General features: G+C 29.1%; 1 protein-coding gene across 4 annotated transcripts in view; it reads left to right on the top strand.

The window, feature by feature from the left end:
* The first annotated feature begins 7149 nt into the window (after positions 1-7149).
* Positions 7150-23948, top strand: part of LOC107443662 (metabotropic glutamate receptor 2) — a 74496-nt gene continuing 57697 nt past the window's right edge. The window contains exons 1-2 of one of the 4 annotated variants that reach the window (XM_087166168.1): positions 19089-19356; positions 22172-22230. The gene's annotated coding sequence lies outside the window, so the exon portion shown is untranslated. Of the gene's footprint in view, positions 7404-19025; positions 19357-22171; positions 22231-23948 lie in introns of those variants that run through there. The other 3 variants (XM_071178403.2, XM_043041097.3, XM_043041098.3) reach the window with 3 other exon arrangements.

Below are 23948 nucleotides of genomic sequence, written 5' to 3'. Positions count from 1 at the left end.
TTTGATCAACACTACGAAATCATGCACAGAACTAAAAACCATATAACAACACGCTTATACAATTCTTATTCTTTTATTTATTATTATTTGTTTCCTTTCTCTGCGACGTAATTAAATTAAGCAAAACACGTTTTTTAGAAATTCAACTTATTTAAATAACAAAACTATACTCAGTATCATCCTGCTTGATGCTAATGCTCGTAGGCAACTTATAATAGACAAAATTTCCCACAATCGAACTATTATTTAATTTAATTTTGCACTTAATGCTAATACTCGTAGGGCAACTTATAAAAGTCAAAATTTACCACAATCGAACTATTATTTAATTTAATTTTGTACTTGATGCTAATGCTCGTAGGCAACTCATAATAGTCAAAATTTACCACAATCGAATTAATTTTGCACTTAATATATATTTATGCACAATCTCTTTTTTTTCAATGAACATTGTTTTGAAGTAACTTAATTGCTCCGAAATAATCTTTAAGAGCGTAGCTATAAGAAAACACATGGTTTCAAATAACTTTAGAAATTAATAACTCGGTGACGTAGACCTCGCATTCCATCCAGGCTGACTCATAAGCTCACCTGAACAAAAAAAAATGTAAAAAAAAGAAAGAAAAAACATAAGCGCCATTGCAGTTTTATGTGTTGAACCTGACGTCACATTTTATCCAGCTGAGTAAAAAGTAAAAACTATAACGCTTGTAAAATTGAATTTATGAACGAGTTTTGAACAGGGTATGCGGTGAAATAAAAAAATAACATATAATCATTAGTTCAAAACCCATTAAATGTTAAATTTGTCGTAAAAAAATATCATGTGGATGGGAGCCAGCAAAAAAGCTGCACCAGAGTTACTATTTGACGCGCTGTAATTGCCATTTTTTATTTATGAATTTAAATTTAGTTTCTTTTCTAAATTCTAACCAAAATAAATTTAAACATTAATATTAAAATAGTTTTAAATATTTTAACTTTTTTCTTCAAATATAGCTGATTATTTTTTAAAACCAGGTAATGATTCATTTCGTTCTATCATCGTTCTTCAAACGTCTATACCGGAAAGATTTGGAATCTTTAATATTTTTTTTTAGGATCGAGGGCTAATCTTGTCTCCTGCACCCGCTATAAAAAATTTTAAAACTGTAAAACACTTTTTTTTAACAATATATATAAAATTGATTTTTTTTTAATCCAGTTAATCATTCATTTCGTTCTATCATCATTCTTCAAGCGTCTGTCCTGAAAATACTAATTGGAATCTTTAAATGTTTTTTAAGATCGAGGGCTAAAGTTGTCTCTTGCACCTGCTGTCCAAATTTCTAAAAATATAAAACACTTTTTTGAAGAAAAAAAATATAGCTGATTATTTTTCAAATCCAGGTAATCATTCATTTCGTTCTATCATCATTCTTCAAACGTCTGTCCTGAAAATTCTTTTTAGAATCTTTAAATTGTTTTTAGGATCGAGGGATAAAATTATCCCTTGAACCTGCAATCCAAATTTTTAAAAATATAAGAAACTTTTTTTTAAAAAAAAATATAGCTGATTATTTTTAAAATCCAGGTAATCATTCATTTCGTTCTATCTTCATTCTTTAAACGTCAGTCCTGAAAATACTAATTGGAATCTTTAATGGTTTTTGAGATCAAGGGCTAAAGTTGTCTCTTGCACCCGCTATAAAAAATTTTAAAAATATAAAACGCTTATTAAAAAAAATATAGCTGTATATTTTTCAAATCTAGGTAATCATTCATTTCGCTCTATCATAATTTTTCAAACGTTTGTCCCGAAAAGACTAATCGCAATCTTTAAATGGTTTTTCGGATTGAGAACTAAAGTTGTCCCTTACACCACAAACAGTTCGGGATTTGAAAACAAGAGACACAGGAATAGACAGACACACTAACTCTTCCTTTTATTACAAATTACAATCCTTTTTAACTTCCACAAATTTTCTACGAAATAATTAGGAATCGAAAATCAAACCATCCTTTCGCAACCGCAGATTCTTTATAAGGTTTAGAATCGTTTCGCAACATACTATGCCACTTTAATTCGTTTAATACTAGATACATTTAACTATTTGACCAACTTCTGTTAATAACAAATCTCAAACCGGTGATTCACCGAAAATATTATTCCAGCGCATATTTTAAATAATTGCATAAGTTGACTTACTAAAGAGTCATGTTTATTTCCTGGCGGAATACACACAGCTGTGAAACTAATGAAGACTTATAATAGAAATAAATAACAGCTGTGTCCTATAAAAATTTTCCTAAAACCATAAATATAGAGATTAAGTTTTTTTTTCATTCTTTTAATTAAATGGAAAAATTATTGTTGAATACATTTAGATGCATAAAAAATTAGCTTTATTATTCAGAACAGTATTTCTTTTACAAATTATAACTGAAAAATTAAATAATTCAAAGTGTTCTAGATTATTTGAAAACAAATAATTTAATTAAAATAATACATGCGTAATTGAATTTTTAAAGAACTAATTGAAACATAAATCTATGTTATTAAAGTTAGATGTTGTTTAATTTTTAACTCTTTGAGAACATAACTGGAAAATCTGCGTCACGATTAAAAATATATAATATTTAAGAATTTTAAAAAATCAAAACTAACTATTAATAACTGTTTTTTTTACTTCCATAATCCTTATATTATTTAAAATTCAAAATGACTTAATGTTTTAACCTAATTACGTGTCAGCAGATACAGTGAACAGATACATTGAATTATTTTCACAATTATAACATCACGGATAGCTAAATTTTGAAGCACATTAACTTAATTTAAATTAATTAAAAACTATTGAGATTACTAAGATACACGAAGTGATCTTAAGTTAATAAATGAAGTTAATAAATGAATGAACTTAATAAATTAGTTAAGAAAGCAGCATTTTTTTTAAATTTTTTTTTTACTTCTAGTAATTTTATTGTTTATGTGAAATGATCGCTAGGTTTGTTGCACTTTAAGTGCCTTCATTGAGCATCCACTCTAATACACATAATTATAAAGAAAAATGATCACGTGGTTTCAGATTACTAGAGAAATACTAAATTGGTGAATATCAAATTATGTTTAGTTTTCATTTAGATCATCCACCTATGCTATGACATTCCAGTTGATCATTGAGTTTATCTGACGTAATGAATAAAAAGTAATGAAATATTAGAGAACGTGCAAAGAACTCCTTTTTTGATTAATGAGAGCTATAAGCAAGAAAGCCTCACTAGTGTTATGTTAAAAATATTTTTAAAAAAAATCGTCTGCAATTTAATTTCCATCAGTATCAAGTTCGAAGCTAATAAAAAACTCCATTTTCTAAATCTTTTAAGAACGATTTAAAGTTAATTTTTGAATAATTTTTCGGAACGAGGGCTGTAATTGCTCCTTCCATTTATTGTCCAAGTTTCAAGACTCTAGCACAAACGATTCAGTCAGTTCAGAGAGAGACGTACACAGAATATCCACTTTCTACACATAATTGGGTATACTATAGTCTACGTTACAGATCCTGTTATTCCTACTAAATTTAACTAGTAAACAGCATTTTCTGCGATCCTGATTTCTAGCAACAAGTAAGCATCAAACGAAGTGTCTTGTTATAAGTCGTTATTCGCCAGGTTGGAATTGTATTAGTCTAGTTCCTTTGGAAATAATTTATATTGTTGTTTTACCGAAGTTTATGAATTTAGTAAACATATTTAAAGCTCAGTTTCTTAATTAAACTAAAAGGTAAATGTTATTCCTAGTAAGTGGAAGTAGTTGTGCTTTTTTCATATTATACCCAATTATAAAGAAAACTGATCACGTGGTTTCAGATTACTCGAGAAGTTTTAAATTGGTGAATATCAAATTATATTTAATTTTCATTTAGATCATCCACCTATGCTATGACGTTCCCGTTGAACATTGAGTTTATCTGACGTAATGAATAAAAAGTAATGAAATATTAGAAAACGTGAAAAGAACTATTTTTTAGATTAATGAGAGCTATAAGCAAGAAAAACCTCACTAGTGTTATGTTAAAAATATTTTTAAAAAAAATCGTCTGCAATTTAATTTCCATCAGTATCAAGTTCGAAGCTAATAAAAAACTCCATTTTCTAAATCTTTTAAGAACGATTTAAAGTTAATTTTTGAATAATTTTTCGGAACGAGGGCTGTAATTGCTCCTTCCATTTATTGTCCAAGTTTCAAGACTCTAGCACAAACGATTCAGTCAGTTCAGAGAGAGACGTACACAGAATATCCACTTTCTACACATAATTGGGTATACTATAGTCTACGTTACAGATCCTGTTATTCCTACTAAATTTAACTAGTAAACAGCATTTTCTGCGATCCTGATTTCTAGCAACAAGTAAGCATCAAACGAAGTGTCTTGTTATAAGTCGTTATTCGCCAGGTTGGAATTGTATTAGTCTAGTTCCTTTGGAAATAATTTATATTGTTGTTTTACCGAAGTTTATGAATTTAGTAAACATATTTAAAGCTCAGTTTCTTAATTAAACTAAAAGGTAAATGTTATTCCTAGTAAGTGGAAGTAGTTGTGCTTTTTTCATATTATACCCAATTATAAAGAAAACTGATCACGTGGTTTCAGATTACTCGAGAAGTTTTAAATTGGTGAATATCAAATTATATTTAATTTTCATTTAGATCATCCACCTATGCTATGACGTTCCCGTTGAACATTGAGTTTATCTGACGTAATGAATAAAAAGTAATGAAATATTAGAAAACGTGAAAAGAACTATTTTTTAGATTAATGAGAGCTATAAGCAAGAAAAACCTCACTAGTGTTATGTTAAAAATATTTAAAAAAAGAATCGCCTGCAATTTAATTTCCATCAATAGCAAGTTCGAAGTTAATAAAAAACTCCATTTCCAATGTCTTCTACGAACGATTTAAATTAAATTTTTGAACGATTTTTAGGAACAAAGGTTGAAATTGCTACTTCCATCTATTGTCCAAGTTTCAAGACTAGCACAAACGATTCAGTCAGTTCAGAGAGAGACACACACAGACTAACTCTTCATTTTATTGTTATAAATGAGCTAGACTCAGAGGAATTTAAATTAAATCTAGCTAATATTTAAAAATACAACTTCATAGTGCAGACGCATTTATCAAATAATAATCGTAATGTAAACTTAACTCTTAAAATTAAAAAATTTGAGCAACTACTTAGCGTAATTATTGCAACACAACTTCACTAAAAACAACTTTGTTTTTCTTTTTAACCTTTGCATACATTTAATAGCTATTAATTTATTTGCAATATATCCGTTAAAGTTCTTTACAATCAAAGTGACACTCACTATTAACACCGAAGGCCACGTGAATAATAAATAAAAGATATAAATATTCACATATACATTTGTAACTGTTAACCGTCTCTCTTCCTTTTTGACTCAGAACATACCGAAGCTTTAATTAAAAGCCAGGATGTATGAATGTCAATCAAGTTTTCACTTTTGAAATCTCTAATAATACTTCGAAGGCGATTCTTTAATTATGATAATGTAGTTTTCATTTTATTTTTACTGAGTCGTTAATTATTTTTTTTAAAAGATACGTCGTTGGAAAATAGGAAGCTTTATTTCATTTTTATTAATAAGAAGATTGTAAGTAATCGTGAAGTTATACCCGCTTTAAAACACTCCGAAAATTAATGTTTTATTAATGGCCATTTCACAATAACAGCTATTTTATTATTTTTTTAAAGATATTTTATATTAATGAACAGTCGGTTAAGACAAAACCGGGGCAGTTGGATTTGTTGTTCTAACTGAGCTACATTGACTCACAAAACATAAAGTTTTTTTAATCATTTTCAAGGAGTTAAACAAATTAATTGTAATTAATTTTAAAAAAATATCTCTAAAACCTCTACGATAGTGTATTCATAGTCAAGCTGAAGAATTTAAAATGGCTATAATTTTTTATTATTTATTGTTTTTTTACAAGAAGTCGTTAAATTTTTTTTTTAATCTGTATTTAAAAAAACAACATGTGTCGCTAACAAAACCATGTGAAAACATCACAGAACATAAAATATTTAAAATCATTTCAAAGAGGAAAATGAATTAATTGTAATTAACTAAAAAAAATATCTGGCGTAGTAACAGCGGGAGGATTAATGGTAAAGGCAAGAGCCATGTTGAATAACCATTGGTTAACGGTAACGAGTAGGGGAGTAGACTAACTAGTTAAACAAAAATATTAGGCATATTTTTGGACATAAAAATCTTATAAAATTGTGATAAATAATGAAAATCATTTCACAGATGAATTGTAACTTTGTCTGAATTTGGCTGTCAAAATATCATGTTTTCGGTGGAGATGTAACTGAATTTCTCAGCTGCAATAAGGACACTAAAAATTAATATTTTTTCACAAGATTCATTCTTTTAAATCGTTTTATACACTTCGAAGTAGAGCTATAAACTTCTTTCTAAATTGAAAGCTGATAAGTAAACGAAAAAAACTGTTTTAATTTTTCAGAAAAGATTAATACATAAAACCAAAGCAAATAAATGTATACATTGTATAAGTAATTTGTGAACCACTCCTCGCTATTTTGTTCTCGGTCAGTTATTAGATGACTTATACACTTCGAAGTTAGGCTTCAAATTCTTTTGTAAATTTGTAGCTGATAATTTAGGTAAAACTAAACGAAAAAAAACTGTTTTAATTTTCAAAAAAATATTAATACATAAAATCAAAATAAATAAATATATAGAAGTGTAATTTGTGAACCATCCCTCGCTATTTTGTTCTCGGTCAGGTATTAGATGACTTTTACACTTTGAAGTTAAGCTTCAAATTCCTTTGTAAATTAGTAGCTGATAATTTAGGTAAAACTAAACGAAAAAAAAACTGTTTTAATTTTGATAAGTTAAATACATAAAACCAGAATAAATATATACAAATGTAATTTGCGGACCACCCCTCGCTATTTTGTTCTATGTTCGTGATAGTTGATGTAAAGAGAAGAACCTTCATAAAATTATAAATAAATCCTTACGCACTTGAATTTGACTTTTGGTATTTTACCTGTGGAACGTTTTATTTCTTTTTTTTCCAATTTCAAACCAACGCTAGACCAGTCTAAAGGAAAAAAGCAAAACGCGATTGCGTTAAACAAAGCGGCAGTGTAACAATAAAAACAACGGCCAATCGAGATAATTTGGAATGAAATAGAAGAAGAAGAAAAAACTATCAAGTATATTTAGAAATCACTCTGATTGGCGAATCGGATGGCTTTTCACTCAGAGCTAAGTAACTAATTAAATTCCTCTGCGCACGTGAAAGCTTCGCATATTTGGAATGTTTTAATTATGGTTTTGCATGAGCAGCAAATTTGTAAGTACCGCAAATAGTTAGCATTAAATGTAAATACTTACTTGCTATTTGTATGAAATCAGAAACCATGATTTATTTCAATCCGCTGAAATCGAATAAATGTTAAAATGGGTTGTTAATATAATACAGCTAGTTACTTAACTTAATTATTTATAATATTTTATGTTGTTGTTAAAATTGACTTAGATAGTTAAGCTGTATCATTATTGGAGCTAAGGATGGATGTTGTTAAGATGATTACATTTATTTATAAATATTGGAAAGCGTCGTTTCCATACATCATTGTTTTTTAGCAAAAACAAAAAATATTTTCTTAACTAAATATAAAATTATCGTAGTTTTATCAAAGAATATTTTGTCAATGTGCGTCCGTAACGAAATTTGCTACTTTCCGCGCGTATTTGGAAAAAAAATTAAATCTTCTTTATTCATCATACCGAATATGTGCCTCAATAAAAAGAATTAAAAGGAGGATTCGTTAACGAGATCTGTAAAAGTTCAAATAGGAACATTTTTTACTCTTTTGTATCTTGTTTTTTTTTTTTAAATTGAATATAAATGATAAGATTTATATATTTTTCAACATCTAATAGCTTTCTCTCAATAACTCTCTCAAGCTCAGGTGTATAAAATAAAGATCTCGAGAGAGAAAGAAAGAAATTCCTCTCTCATTATACATTATTGTAACAATTTTTAAAGCAAAAAAAAAAAAAAAACTGGAATATTTAACCTTAACGGTCGGTTAATTTTCAAGAAAATGGTCATAAAAGTGTCTATTTTTTTAGTGCTATTTGATCAGTGCTGACATCTAGTTTAAAATAAACTAAATATCTACAATTAACTTAAAAATATCCTGGTACTGCCATCTGGTGTGCAAAATGAGAAATAATATGTTTTCCGGCAAAAGAAATAAATTGGTTTTATTCTTATTGGCGTGTTACTACTGAACACTCCAGCCCGGAAATATCACGAGAGCGAGAAATAGAGGGCGAAACCTCACACCGTTATTTTCGCGGGAGCGAGAAGGAAGGAGTTTAAAAAAAAAAAAAGTGAGATAAGAATAGGCCCGAGATGAATAGCATAATCATTGTACAAAGAGCTGCTAATATTTCCCGGATTGCTCTAATAACTCTTGAAACTATCATGTGAAATACATACCAATTTAATATGACTCAAAGTAACTTCACCTGATGTAATGCACATTCGTAAATTGCCGTAAGCCTTCAATTCTGGCATTTTTAATAACTTCAATATTCTTAAACCTTTTTCCTGAAACAATTATTTTTAATTTCGGAAACAAACTACAAGAGATTTCTCCAAAGGATTTGGTATCACCACAACCTCAGACACCAAAAACATTAGATACTAAAGATATAAGGTTCACGAATTTCGAAGTCATTAAGAAAAAAAAAACTTAAATCACTAAAATTGGTAATAATCCACAAAAATTAAGAATTCATTTATATTTATTTCATTGTACTTGCTTATGAGAATTCATAAAAAAATAAGAATGCATTTGTTTTTTATTTCATTATACCTTCATATGAGAATTCATTAAAAATTAAGAATGCTTTTGTATTTATTAAATTAAAATTTTACGTACACTGCAATAACTGTGGTGTAATAACTCTTCCAATTTGTTGTGGAAGACTCTCAAAATCGTGTGAACATTTATCTTATTTCAAGTAAATACCGAATCGAGCATTAGACATTTTAAAGGGTGTAGTTAAATCTTCACAAAAATTAATGATAAAGTTTACACCAAGCTCATATGCATTTACTCCATTCATGAACTATTTTTCCCAATTTTAGCATACGTTTAGAAACCGTCAGATGACAAAAGTTGATTGCTTACAATCAAGAAACAATCAACAAGATTTTTTTTTTCATGGATGGGAAAAAGATGCAGCTTCTGTGATCAGAGACCGGAGCACCAAGGGTAGAAGTCTGACACAGCTCTCATGTCTGCAGACCTTAGCTGGGCATAATGGAATGGCCTCCACGCCTAGGATGGCCCTTCCAGTAGTAATCTCCCGACGTACTTCGCCCTTTCTGCTCCACGATGAGGTGGTCTGCAGAAATAGAGGGATTTTTACTGGTATAGGAGTGTTAAGCCTGGAGGCTCTCTAGCACTAGTATGCAGCCGACTAGATCAGATCACCCTCACTCGCTTTCTCAGTGGTCACTTAAGATCCTTTAAATAGGTGCTTTGATACATGCACCATGTGCTACAATGAACATGCGTCCCCTGTCCACATCCTTGCTTACTTGGGGCTTACCAGACAAGATATGAGAGACAATCATGTGATGTTATTGGACTTTTTTAGGGTGCACAAAATTATGGACATGATTTAGCTCTACTAAACTTGGGCATGTGCCACAGCAACCACAGTATTGGCGTTTTCGGAAACGCAAAATTCTTCTTATATTGTGTGTATGTGAGCGAGCTTGGTGTCATGTTTTTCCACCTAAGGTTTTTAAATTCATTTGCAGCCTTTAAATCATATATGAAAGCTAAGGCTTTGGTGTTATTTTGAAACAAAGAGCTCCTTCTCACAATTTTTTTAAGTTGTTAAACATCAAATTCGAAGAGATATTACACCGCAATTTTCACAATACATTAACTGACTATGAGTAACGAGAATTCCTATTTAAAATAAAATTTTAAAAAAAAGGGCTGTAAGAGAAAGGACTTATAATTTAAAACAAGACCTGCATTCGTGTATTTTAAGAATCGATAAAAGTAAACATTTAATAAACAATCCAAACATTCAAAATAATAAATTTGTGTAAAACGAGGGCAGCCTTAAGATGTTTATTTTGGAACCCTTGAACAAACAATTTGGAACCCTTGTAGTAAAATATAACCACATTTTTGAAAAATAAAAAGAAAAGTTTTCGCAATTTTATCATTGAAGTAAAAATTGTTTAGTATTTTACTTTAAAATTTTAGAATTATAAAAAATAAGTAGATGTATATAATCCATTTATTTTAAATACATATAATATATTTTGCTACAAACATAGCATTGTATGTAAGTGATTAATGCTTCCAATTTTTATAATGCAGTATATCTTTTACTGCAGCATATTTTTCACAAATGTATTGAAAGTTAAAATACATTTAATTTCATGTTTAATGTATGTTTTGATGTAAAAAGAAAAAAAAAGTTTATTTCTGGGGAAAGTATTATTTATGAGCTCAAAATATTTTTATAAATTAAATATGATCCAATTTTAACTGCAAATAATCGCCACTTGAAAATTAATCAAAATTCATGCATGTATAAAAAAAGTTTCAAAAAATGCCTTTAGAAACTATTTCTCTAATTGCCCGTTGCCACGAGCACATATTACAAACTTCACCTGGCTTATATGAAGGTTGAAGAAAATCCTTGATCTTTAAACTCTTCTAAGTTTATTTCCATATATAAAAATTTTACGGCGCAATTCTGTTTCCAAACACAAAATAAGAATTATTTCTCATTTAAGTTGAAAGAATGAATATGAATTTTAAACATACTAAACGAGTCACGTAATTTTCATTCTTTAAGATAATACTTATGTTGTTGGGTTTTATATAACGTTTTTTTTTGTTTTTTTGTTGTTTTTTTATTTATTTTTTCCTTAACTTCCGCAAGCAATCTCATAGTAACATTATAAAAGAGCAGCGACTGATTTTATGATTAAAAAAAACTATTATGTGCAGAGCACAAAAAAAAGAAAAATATACCACCCTTAATAGACTATTTATCTAATGGTCGGATCTTAACGTTCTTGAACTCAATCTTAATGGTTCGAGAAAGTGATTTCAAATATGCTAAATAAGTAGGGGAGAGTGGGGTCAATTGTAACAGGGTACGATTGTAACAGAGCTAAAATTTCGAGTGTCGGGTCCTAGATTTAGTTCCTAGGTGGCGCACAAGGTGTATTTAATAAATCTATATGTACACCCCTGCTGGCAACCATTTTTATGTACTTTTGAAAGAGTTACATCACAAAAGATATTTTCAAGCTACGTAAGTACTTTTTTTGGTATTAGATTATTATATTGTAACAAAGTAATTTTGCTTAAACAAATAAAAATTATTAACCGAATATGTAAGTGGACACCTTAATTAACATTTCAATAAAACAGAATTAGTTTTGTTAATTAACTAGCAATGTTTTTAACAAATGAAGCTGAAATGGCGTCTTGGGGACGAGTGTAACAATAAGTAAAGGGACGATTGTAACAGCTGAAAATAAATAATCTTATGATTACAAACCATTACTTAACTCTTTAAGAACCACCAATTGTTTCCTATATCATTCATATTATGTTGCATGTGCATTATTTTATTTGTCACCTTTCACAGCATAAGTTAAAATTTTTAACCCCTTAAAGTTAAAAGTTTAACCCTTCAGGTCTCTGCTCATTATTATTTTTACTCCTGAAATATCACTACTATTTTGATCAATAAAAAAATATATCACAACTATGATAATATTTATAATTAACTAGGCTTTAGTTGAATTTATGAACTGTTACAATTGACCCCGCAAGTGGGGACAATTGTAACAAGTGCACGACTGTGAATAATTGTTAATAACTAATATAATAACATTTAAAATAAGGTATTTATTTTTTTTCTAGTAGAGGATAGTCTACTTTACTCGTCTGTCAATTAATACTAATAATATATTGGATTTTTTGTTAGTTAAAAATAGTTAAGTAAAAAATGTTACAATTGACCCCACTCTCCCCTACAGACAATAAAGTTACGAAATTTGAAACAAAACGTACTTTATCCGAATAAATGTAATTTTTCTTTTTCTTTTTTGATGTATACGGATTTTTGTCTACCAAAATTTAGCAGCAATTTTCAAAATATTGTTACAACAGTGGGCCGGGAGAGCTTTCGACTTGCCAAGAATTTGCTTTTGCCAGGAATGCTAAGTTTTATATTTTTTTTAGAAAACACGCTGAATTGAGAAATTTTTATATATACATATTTTTTTTACTTAAATTTTAAAAAGAAAACTTTCTTTACATTTTTAGGTTTATGATTCGATACGTTAAAGTCGTATGTTGGTTGTTTTATGTGTTATTTTCAAAGCAGCAAACAAGTGCAATTAACGTAAATGTCCTTTATAAACTTGTAAATACAGACAAACAATAAAATAAAAATATAATTTTAGAAAAACAAATCTGTAGCTTTCCAAACAAAACTGATTTCATATTTGAAATCCCCTCATCCGATTAAAGTAAGATTGAGTACTTGCATAAATGCAACAAAAAATCTAGTGTAATGGTACGTGTTTCTACGTGATAATTTTTACTTAAGTGTTTGTCTACCAAACTAGCTACTAATTTGTTTATTTACTTAGAATTTACTTGGTTTTATCTTAGAATTTACTTGGTTTTCAAATCTGCTTGATGAACCGAGGTGACTCAGGGGATGCAGCATTTACCTCCCAATGAGGTGAACCGGGTTAAAATCTCAGCGAAGGTCTGGTCGAAACGAATTCCACACCCGGCTCGTAACAACCACCTTGCTGACTTGACAGATCATGGGTTAGAGTCCCCTTGACCCCGGGCAACAGTAGGAGGTTTTCGTCGTTTTCCGTTGCCAACATGTAACGCAAATGCGGGTTGGTTCCATCAAAAAGTCCTCCACGAAAGGAATTTCACCTAATAATTGATCCACGCGTTCCCTAGTCTTCTGAATTGGGTTCAAAATTACAAGGCTACGGAGTTAAACACTGGTAGTCCTAAACCCAAAATTGGGTCTTCTGATTGACGATTATAAAATAAAATATCTGCTTGATGTAAAGAACAGGCTTTGAAAGAAGTTATCTAGTCTAATCCATGAAACTTCAACTATCAGTTTTTAGTTTGTTAATATTACCATTCTAATTGCTCAGGTTAAAATATAAAAATTTTTGTACAATTTTTCAAATAATTTTCAGCAAATATTTTTTGCATAACTTTCGTGTAAAATGGTCATTATGTATTGTATAGATCGTGTAATCGCGCATATTTCGAATTCACGTTCACAAAACTTAATATGTCACAATCGTTCCGATATTTACGAAATTTCGTTATATACAAAAATTGATTATATAAAAACACATAGAATTTTTTAAATTTGTTTCCATATTTACATTTTTGGGTCTTTTTTTTAACATTTACAACGATTTTGATTAAATAGAATTCCCTTTATATTCTAAGCGATTTTTGTAACCTCTTACACTAAAGATCGCTTCATAAATAAATGTTAGTAATATATTAATAATAATAAAAAAATAATAAAATAAAACATTTAAAGCTGTTTTCGCTGTGAAAACTTTAAAAAAAAAAGTTTTAATTTATCTAAATCCCTTTAACCTTTTAGGATTTCAACTTTAAATAAAGGGCAGAAAATTTGATTTCTACATATATATAATACCGAAGAGCCATTACATTATGACCACCCTGCTAATAACATGTAGGACCACCTTTAGCCCTCAAAACTGCTAGCACCCGCCGTGGCATTGATTCCACAAGGTGCTGATAGGTAGCCAACCAAGCGCTCACCAACTGGTCCTGCAATTCCCTCACTTTGCGAGGGGGTAGCGTGGCAGCACGAATTTGGTTTTCCAAGTAGGACCACAAATGCTCTATTGGATTAAGGTCAGGTGAATTTGGGGACCAAGACATGACTTGAAAGTCGCTGGAATGTTCCTCGACGATTCGACCCTTATGACATGGTGTATTATCCTGTTGGTAAACACCATCCCCCGCTGGAAAAACTGTTGCCATAAATGGGTGAACCTGGTCTGCAACTGTATTCAAGTAGCTTACAGAAGTCAGGAATTGTTCTATGAGGATTATGGGTCCTAATGTGCCCCATGAAAACATTGTTCCTGGGCGAGAAACCATGAAAACCTGGGCAAGTCCATTGTTATAGATGGAGGGTGGTCATAATGTAATGGCTTTTCAGTGTATATCTAGCTTAGTATACTCATTAATGCCAAAAAAAATTGATAAAAATAATTCAATTAAAACTGATCAGTTTTCACAAATAATGCATTTCCTTTTTTGTATATTTTACAAGTAGTAAGATACTTTAATAGTACATTTTCTTTTTTACATTTTTGTCAAGAATAAAAATCTACTATATTCAAATAATACAGTATTTATTTGTCGTAAAACTCTATTAAAGTTACTTGATTCAAATTTTTAATAATTTTTCATTGTAATTAAAAACTTCAACCAACAAGAGTATAACAGTATTACTACACAAAATCTAGAACCATACTAATAGAAAAAAAATTAATAAAATATGGCACACAGCGTCTGAGGAGGTTTATGCAAACGATAATGAAATAAATTCATTTCCGTAAACAATAATAAATTTCTTTACAATGTAACGTAACGGTATTCAGATAATACTCGTCCTCAAAACTGAATATAAATTTGCATATTTCCCGCCTAATACCTACCATAAGGTCTTTTGCAACATTCATTCTCAAGTGACAGTTAATTATTTTTTCTCACGAGGCAATATTAGAGTTCTTCCACTACACGACCTCTAGATACAACAATGATTACAACACCTGTATGTTCTTCCAAAAAGTGAATTTTTTTACTCTCGCTCGCCTACTCTATGAAGGTATGAAAGCGAAAGCGTAGAAAGTATATAACTAATAAAAAAAATTTTACAAAAAATTCTTTTTCGCCAACCTTCGCCTCAAACTTCTTCCTACAAGGCCAACTGAAGAAAGTGCGAAAATCACGCATTGAAATCTGACGTCATATTATGGAGCTATAAAAGAAAAAAATGGGGGAAATTATATGACAAAAGCAGCTGTATTTAGAAAATAAATATGATTATTTCATCAAGATAAGTTGGCATCACATAAAGCGGTATAATTATCATAACGTTTAGCTACGTGAAGGAAAATGTTGCATCGTTTGCTTAAACTTTACTGTGAATAATTCATTTTTTAAAATGAATGCAAGAGGTGGTAAAAAAAGTATGACTTAAAGTTTCATTGTTTTTTTATCGACATAAAAGTAAACAAAAAAGAAATTAAAGCTATTTTTTGCAGGACTTTTTCTTTGGTCCTATTCTATCCGGCATAGCGAACTTCAGTTGAAAATTTGTTGAGGCAGCACATTAATAACTGCAATAAAAGAGCTTCAGTTCTTTATTGCTGAAGAGGGCTCAACCCTCGCCATCTTGGTTTGTACGCAAAATTTTTAATTGTTACTTTCACGGTATTTTTTGTACTTAACGACATAGAATTATTAGACAGCACAATACGTTTTGAAAAAAAAGTAGAAAATATAAAGGGATCGCTTTAGTAGATTAAGATAATTTTTCGTGATAATTTTTTGAAATTTCAATGAAATTTTCCTCAAAACTTTAAAGCAATAAAATGATGCTATTCGCGATTTTGAATACGAAATTTAAAACTACACGTTTGTCAGTTTTTAGATTTTTTAAAAATATAATTTTATTGCAGTTTAACTTATGAAAACCGATTTAGGACATACTTTTAACATTAATTGCGTACAAAACACTAAAAGCAGGAAAATGTATACTATTTAATTACTTATAAGAAACTGTTGATTTCAGAATCGTATTGGCATAATTTTGTCAGTAAAAATTTATAAAGAATTTAAAATACCGCACGCTTTATATCTCAAATTGTGATTGGGTGGTGGCTTTGTATTTTACTTGCATCTGTTCTGCCAAATAGAGTAAATATCAATCATCAGTTTATTAGTGAAAATTAAATAAAGAGTATTAAAAGCATATTTAATGTTTTCCAACCCTGTCTCCGCCCCCTTGACAGATGAATTCGGTCGGGAGAGGAAGGTCCTCTTAAAGAATAGTAGTTGAAGGCAAATTATTTAATACTGTAATAATAGTAATGATAGTGGTTTACTATAATAATAGTGGTTTGATGTACTTTTGTAATAAGTAAGTGTCTTTAGAGAGGACTCACTATGTCAGAAGAGACAGATAGTCTTATAAATAGTTGCAAACATTTTTTGATTCGGACAACTATTCCCAAAGATATGCACGAGGCATTAAAAATTATATTAATATACCGCTCTCCTTCAAAAGAAACAATGGAATCAAACTTTCCAGTTTATAGCTAGCTGAAAACGTCTAAAGAAATCCTTGTATAGGTACGCTTCTTTGGTCTGTCTTCGTAACTTAAGTTATCGTACGCAATTATTAATAAGAATATTAAAGTTAGTCTCTTTGATTATTAAGATTGCATTTTCTTAAACTCCACTTGTTGTGGAAGAGCGTTTGGATGCTCGAGATGTCTGAAAATCTAATGTAATCATTGCAGGAAAGAATGAAACTATTTCAACTATATAAACAAAAATCTCCAGAAAGAATACTTTGCTATGTTCTGTTAAAAAATTTAATTTTTTAAAAAAAATAATAAAAAGAATAAAGTTGTTGTTTTTAGTGAATGATCCAATGTCCTCTTTGCTAGATGCTTCGAGTCATAGCTTAATTCGCCCCTCGTTCTATGAGCCGCATGGTAAAAATCTCCGTATTTCCCTAAATGTCAGTGACGAACAAAGACATAACTCACCGCCCGTGGCAAACTCCTCTATCAGATGCCCAAAAACATAACTGTAATACACTTAAAATGAGTTGGAAAGATACGTACGATCTTAAAAGTAAACTGTAATTATATATAAATCCATTTTCCTGTTTTTCAAGCGAAAATTGATCTTAAGTAAAAAAAAATATTATTTCAACGAAATATTTGTGTTGATATATATTCAAAAGGTTTTCATGATCTGAAACTCCATTGCTTAATTTCTTTTAAAATTATATTTTTCGTCATGAAATTGATTGTTTGAAGGAAATCTTTAGAAGTTTGTAACTTAATTCCATAACAGAGTGTCCTTAAACAATGCCTCCATTGAGAGTTTAGTGTCCTTAAACAATAATTCCAATGATGGGGGACCGTGGATGTCCCCCTCTAGGCGCCATTACCAACTGTATTGGTCGTGGCATTATGGATGCAAATTAAATGAATTCGATTATTATATCATAGTTTATTATGAATTATTCAGTTCACCTTCCTACATATACAACTGAATTTAATCTTTTCGATTGAAAGTAAACATTCTAACATGTGTTACTTCTTGATCAACCGATTGAAGATCATTGACTTATCACTCGATCTGCCTCTAATTATACTATTGGTAAGCGTAGGAACACTTGTTTAGGACAATCGTAGGTCAACAACATTCCCGATTTTCCCTAGACACAAACCCACGAACAGAATCATCGGATCACTTTGAGGGGCCCAGGATAAAACATTTTGGAGGACTCTTATATTCTCTTTTTGAGTGGCGCTAGGAAAATGAATTACTTAGGACCCTGAATTTTTGCTTATATAATTGATGTAAATATGATTCATTTTTTTTATTTTTCAAATTTTATTCCTAAAAACGAACAATATTAACAATTAATTACATTTTTCTAACATGTCTGTTTATGTCTAATATGTCTGTTTAGATGTTTAACAAGTATTGTTATCCGTTATTTATATTTGTGATTGAAAATTGTTTAGATTTTTTCTAAATAAAAAATATTTCATTACAAAAGAAGTCTTTTTATAAAAAGACTCTTTTAGATAAGTCAAACTGTACACAAAAATTCTTCAAATCTTTATAATGAATAAAAGAAAAGAAAAAAAAGAGAGTTGAATAATTTTTTATGTTAAATAAACTTTATTATCCATTATTTATATATGTGTTTAGAAATTAATTACAGAGTTTTTAAATTGGATATTCGTTACGAATAAAAAAAAGGGAAAAAAGAAACAATCGCATTCTGAGAGGAATATTTCAAGTAAGTCAAACTGCATTCGTTAAATCTTAATATCGATAAAAAAAACTGCTTGGAATCGTATCCATTTTAAACACGGACTAAAACTTTAATCAACCTTGAAATTGAGAAAAAAGAATTCAAGTATTACAATGACACTTAAAATTATGCTTCAATTGTTTTTTTTTATTATTATTATTTATTTATTAATTTGACTGCTCTTTCTAAGCGCAAGAAGGCTAAGGAGTTTAAAATAATAAAAGTTAGAAGATTTTCCAAAAATACAGAGACAATATTGATAATAGGATGAAAATAAATAAAAACGAATTTTAATCTTTTTTTTTAAAAAAAAATATTTTCCCTTGTGAAGAGTATTGCGTAAAAAAATTATCTACTATAAGCAAATCTTCAAATATATTTTTAATTTTTTCTAACAATAGAAATCATACGACTTCAAGAAATAGATCAATCTTATTTGAAATTTCCACTCCGCATAACTTTACTGGATTCTACGACTAAACCCTATTTCAGTACTAAAACCCTCAATTGAATATTATTTAATCATAGTCATTTGTCATATATTTGATGTATACTGTTATTTAATGATCATGATTAACCCTTTTCCCACTCTCAGGGTTAAGAGTATCTTGAAAAAATAGGACGCCTACCACTCATAAAAAAATCATTAAAAAAAACTCATGAGAATATTGCCATATTCTATAAAAACAGACTCTTTTCCAGAGAGCTATGAAAATGGCTCGTTGCCAAAATGTAAAGAAGAATAAAAAAAACCGTAAACACCCAAACGTGGGGAAAAAGAATGTCGCAAGAAGGAATTATTAACTTCGGAAAACACTCCTATACTCTTTTGTTGCTTGTAGATGCGGTGATTTTTACTTCTTCCTTTCTCTTACGCAAAGGGTGGAAGAAGTTAATGCGAAATCCTACGCATTGTAATGCATAGTCATCAATAGTTCCGCTTTCTGATTGCCTATTCGCATGTGGAATTAGTTTAGTGGGTATCGTCTGCTCTTTTGGATAACTTTGTTTGTGTTGAGTTGCTGTGTGCTTCTTATGGATTGAATCGTTTGCTAATGAATTGAGTATGAATTCAGGTAAATATTGCAAATGCAGTTTATTTTATTTAGCTATTTTATCTTATTTTTTAATTTTTGTTTATGATATTTATAATTAGACATGAATAAAATTATTACTTGTAGAATTTATTACTTATATTTTATTACAAAAAAGAATAAAAAAGAATCAGTATTGTTTTATGTTTAACAGATATGTACTACAAATTCTAACAAAAACTAATCGCATATATTAGTGTTACTTTTTTGAAGGTATTTGGTATCTCAAACGTTACCGGCATTTGGCTATTTTATAGTTTTATAGTGAAGTGCATTGTTTTGATAGAAAATTTAGATACCTACTGAATGTTGTGTATTTAGTATTATGTAAAAGTCCATTAAATAGGATAAATAAAATTTCATTTTTTTGCATGAGTGGCAATTCCATTTTCCATGAGTGGCACTTCTATTCAAGTATCTTCCGCTTTGTGCATGAGAAACGAGTATTCAGTCGATTTGAAAAACACAATCACGATTCATAAATTAATATTTTTATTTGCATAAATATTTTTATTTGCATAAATATTTTTATTTGCATAAATATTTACTAATACAAATAAATAAATAAACAACTTAAAAAATTCTTCTGCCTTAAAACCAGGTGCGTAGCAAGTATTTATAACGAGCGGCGACAAATTCAGATTTTAGGCCCACTCTCAGAATGATGTCGAACTAGAATAGAACTTTTTAGTTTTAGATTATTTAAAAACATAAATTCATGGCTCGTCATTTTGTTATAGACTCTAAATTGAATAAGAATTTGCAAACATTAAATGGTTTTTTTTTAAAACAACGTTACTCTATAACTTAATAAATTTTGATTCGGTTTGGTAAAAATGTTAACAATATATTTGCTACTAATATAGTTATTACGACTGCTAATGTTCAACTCTGTAGCCTGGTAATTTTGAACCCAACTCCTGGATCAGTATCCCCAGAGGTATGATTTGTTATGACAACATGGAGAGCTTTGTAACTCGACAGATTTATCATTGTAGATCTGAATTAGTGCATCAGTCGATGGGGATCGAACCCACGATATAAATTAGAAAAAATTCATTATTTCAACATTATTTAATAATTAGCATTAATTTCAACGCCATTTTTTATTCGTTAGATGCCCGAGTCCACCATTTAAGTAAAAATAGTTTGCAAAAAATGAAAACTGTTCTGAATGAAAACTACACTAATTATGACATCTTATTAAATACTTAGGTAATGTGGATAAAAAAAAAAGTAAAGAAAATATGAGACTTATAAATAGAAAATGAAACGCGCGTTATTTAAAAAAGATAAACATTTCATTCTCGAATTTATTTCGAATTACATTTCACTAATTTGACTCCTCTTTGAGCTTGCCCCTGGAGACCCTTCATCTGCAGAAGACCAACAGTCTTGCACAGTTTGAAGAAGTAGGGGTTCTGATATGAATAGTAACATTTGATATATTATAAGAAAAAATTTATTTTTTAAATTTTAATTACTATATGGTAGAGTAGTATACAACTCCAAACCAGCATAAACCGTAGCATTAACATAAATGATTGCCATCTTAAAAGCATGCATCCTCTGTCGGGCTGTCAAGGGAATTCTTCGTTGTTTAATTTAGTCACTTGAAAGTCACACTTGAGTCATATTCAAAGCGTCACTCGAAAAAATCTTCCACTATGGCTAATTAGACGACATTTTCCTTAGAGAAATATGTTTTTCGTTTATTATTGAATTTCAAATTATGAGGAGAAAAATGCATGGCTACAAATTAATTATCTGAATACGCTTTTTATTATTTAAAGAAAAAGTATTTTTAAAATTCTCAGAGCTATTTGACTGAGTTTACTCAAATTTTGCATTTTACCATGTAAAATTACAATCTTTAAATTAATGTAAAAAACTGCATATCCTATGATTTAAAACATTTTCTACTATTACTAATAAATAAAATATTAAATATTTTTTGAATACTATTTTGTAATTGGAATTATCTTTGGATAAACTAATTTTATAATTGTGTGCAAAAAAATTCTCAATTCAATTAAAAAGTTCTCGAGATATGGCGAAATACGCTAAGAGTAAAATTAACATTAAAGTGTCCAAATTTTGGACCTCTCTCTTGATTAATATCATCCCATTTTTGGCTACCCCCCTTAATTTGGGAGTCAAGCATCCGAATCTGTCGAAAGAAAGGTTTGTTTATTCAGAGATACTGCGTTTTTGTGTCTGATTTTGTAACTTAAATTATCATTAACTATAACTACATAAATTGACCATATTCATTAACTATATAAATTATAACATTAATTAGCATATTTGAAATCACTCTTTTGAGCCATTGAGTCCTAGAATGTGGAGATTCTATCATTAAATCAAAAGTTATTCATAGTGGTCGTTTCTTTTTGTGCACTGTACAGTATATTATTATAAAATTTTTTTAGCGCAACGCCTTATGACCATTTCATAACATTCCATGGAATTTAAAGAAAAATAACAGTAATTACCATTTTCGGAATTCTTATAAACCATTATGCACAAATAAAACATATTCCTGCATAAAAAAAATATGTCATTTAAAATTAAAATTTCCTTAAGTTTGCAAAAAAATATATTAATTTTTTCCCTGCAAAATGGTTGTTAGTGTAAGATTGTCATATTAGAACCAATATACATTCTTAAATTAATGAAACAATCAGCGACATTTAAAGCTAATGTACTAGATAATAAAGTTTAAAAAAATCATGTGCATTAAATTTTTCGTAAAAAAGAATACGTTCAGAAAGTTATACATTTATCTTTTTTACAGAAAGCTATGTTTGGAATTCGTGAAACGTTGACGTCAATGTAATGTATAATTTTATAAAGGTAACTTTCTCATTTTCATGAATTTATTTTTAAAAAAACAAGAGATTATACTTATGCGGTAATTACACTTTTTCTCCCTTTTACACCTCTTAGTAACACTTTTTTCTAATAGCCGCAGAATACAATTGTTTCTGAAATTGCTAATTACAATTTGGATAATCAAAAATATTAAATAACAAATTGTACAGTAGCAATAATATTTTCCTTAACATTTAAAATTACAAAATTGTGATGGTGATTAACTTTGATCTCCTTCGGGGTTTTACTTTTAAAATTGAAATGTTTATTAACCAAATTAATCACCTTTTTTTGCTAATGTGTCTAAATAAGCAGAAGTTTTATTTTTACTGTTAAACGTGATGGATAAATTTGTAACTTAAACTACTATCTAGAGATTAACTCTTTGTAAAAGCTATTGAAAACTACTAGGGTTATTTTTCGGATTTTCTGATCACTTATTGAACCAGTGTTATTTCTAGAATTTTTTTATGAGAAATAAATAAACAGAGAGAAGTGTTTTTCTTTATTTTTTTTATTTTCTAGACTTATTGAAAGAGCTTACTTAATTTTCTAATGACTTATTGAACGATTCTTAATCGGATTTCCTAAAAACTCATTGAACAAAGTAATGCACATCAAAATATTTTTGACTTATAAATCGAGGTCTTCCTTTAAGTTATTATTTTTGAATGAAACAAGGAACACTAGAAGACATTTTGAATTACAAATCGATAATTTACTTGAAAATATTTACATTAAAATATGAAAAAAAAATATATGAAAAAAAAAATTTACATTAAAATGTTTAGCTTACAAATAGATAATTTTTTTCGTAGTGTTAGTTTTGAATAAAACAAGATACAGAATAACCTTTTTGGATAACATATTGATAATTCGCTTTAAAATATTAATTTTGTTAAAACAAGTCTATAATTTAATTAAAGTATTATTTAAACAAATAAGGTACAACAAAACACTTTTTGGGTAACAAATTTATTATTTACTATTAATTAATATAAGTCTTTGCAAATAAAATAGGCCATCTCAAGGTAAAGTGACTTATCCCCGCTTCAAATTTTTCGAAATCTCCGTTACCATGGTTTCGACAAATTTTGCTTTTTACTCGACGTAAGCATATTCCAACTTAACTTACAGCTGCGCGGGGGGGGGGAATAGATTTCCCGAAACCATGGAAACGCCAGGGAGAAAAGTGTGGAGAATGAAGAAATCGCTTCACCATGAAACGTATTTACAAAGAAAATCAGTTTTGAATAAATTAAGGTACTTCAAACCTCTTTTTGGATAAAAAATCAATGATTTCTTTAAAGTTTTAACTTTAAATGAAATAAAGTACATCGAAACACGTTATGGATTATACAGTGAAACATGCGGCTAAACTATATAAGCCGTATAAAAGTTTTGTAGGTTATTTACGCATATTTCGTATAATATATATGAAACATGAGATTTAATGTGTTTTAACATTTGGTGAAAACAAATTAAATACTTACTAATCATTTGAAAATGTCTCCAATTAAACAATTTTCCTTTCTATTTTTATCTTGGACATTAGAAAAAACAGAAAGGTTCTTTGGTTCGTTGACTGTTTGTATAAACATTTTACCTTACTCATAAAAGTTTTTGAAATATTTATTCTTCGTGCGTGTTCGAAATTACATAATTTAATAGACATGAATCAGTAGGCTGTGTATGATATC

This window comes from Parasteatoda tepidariorum, chromosome 6 (genome assembly GCF_982258835.1).
Source record: "Parasteatoda tepidariorum strain Cologne lab strain chromosome 6, Ptep-v5.0, whole genome shotgun sequence".
NCBI lineage: Eukaryota > Metazoa > Arthropoda > Arachnida > Araneae > Theridiidae > Parasteatoda > Parasteatoda tepidariorum.
Note: the sequence above shows the minus strand (reverse complement) of the source record. Positions and strands in the feature narration are given on the sequence as shown.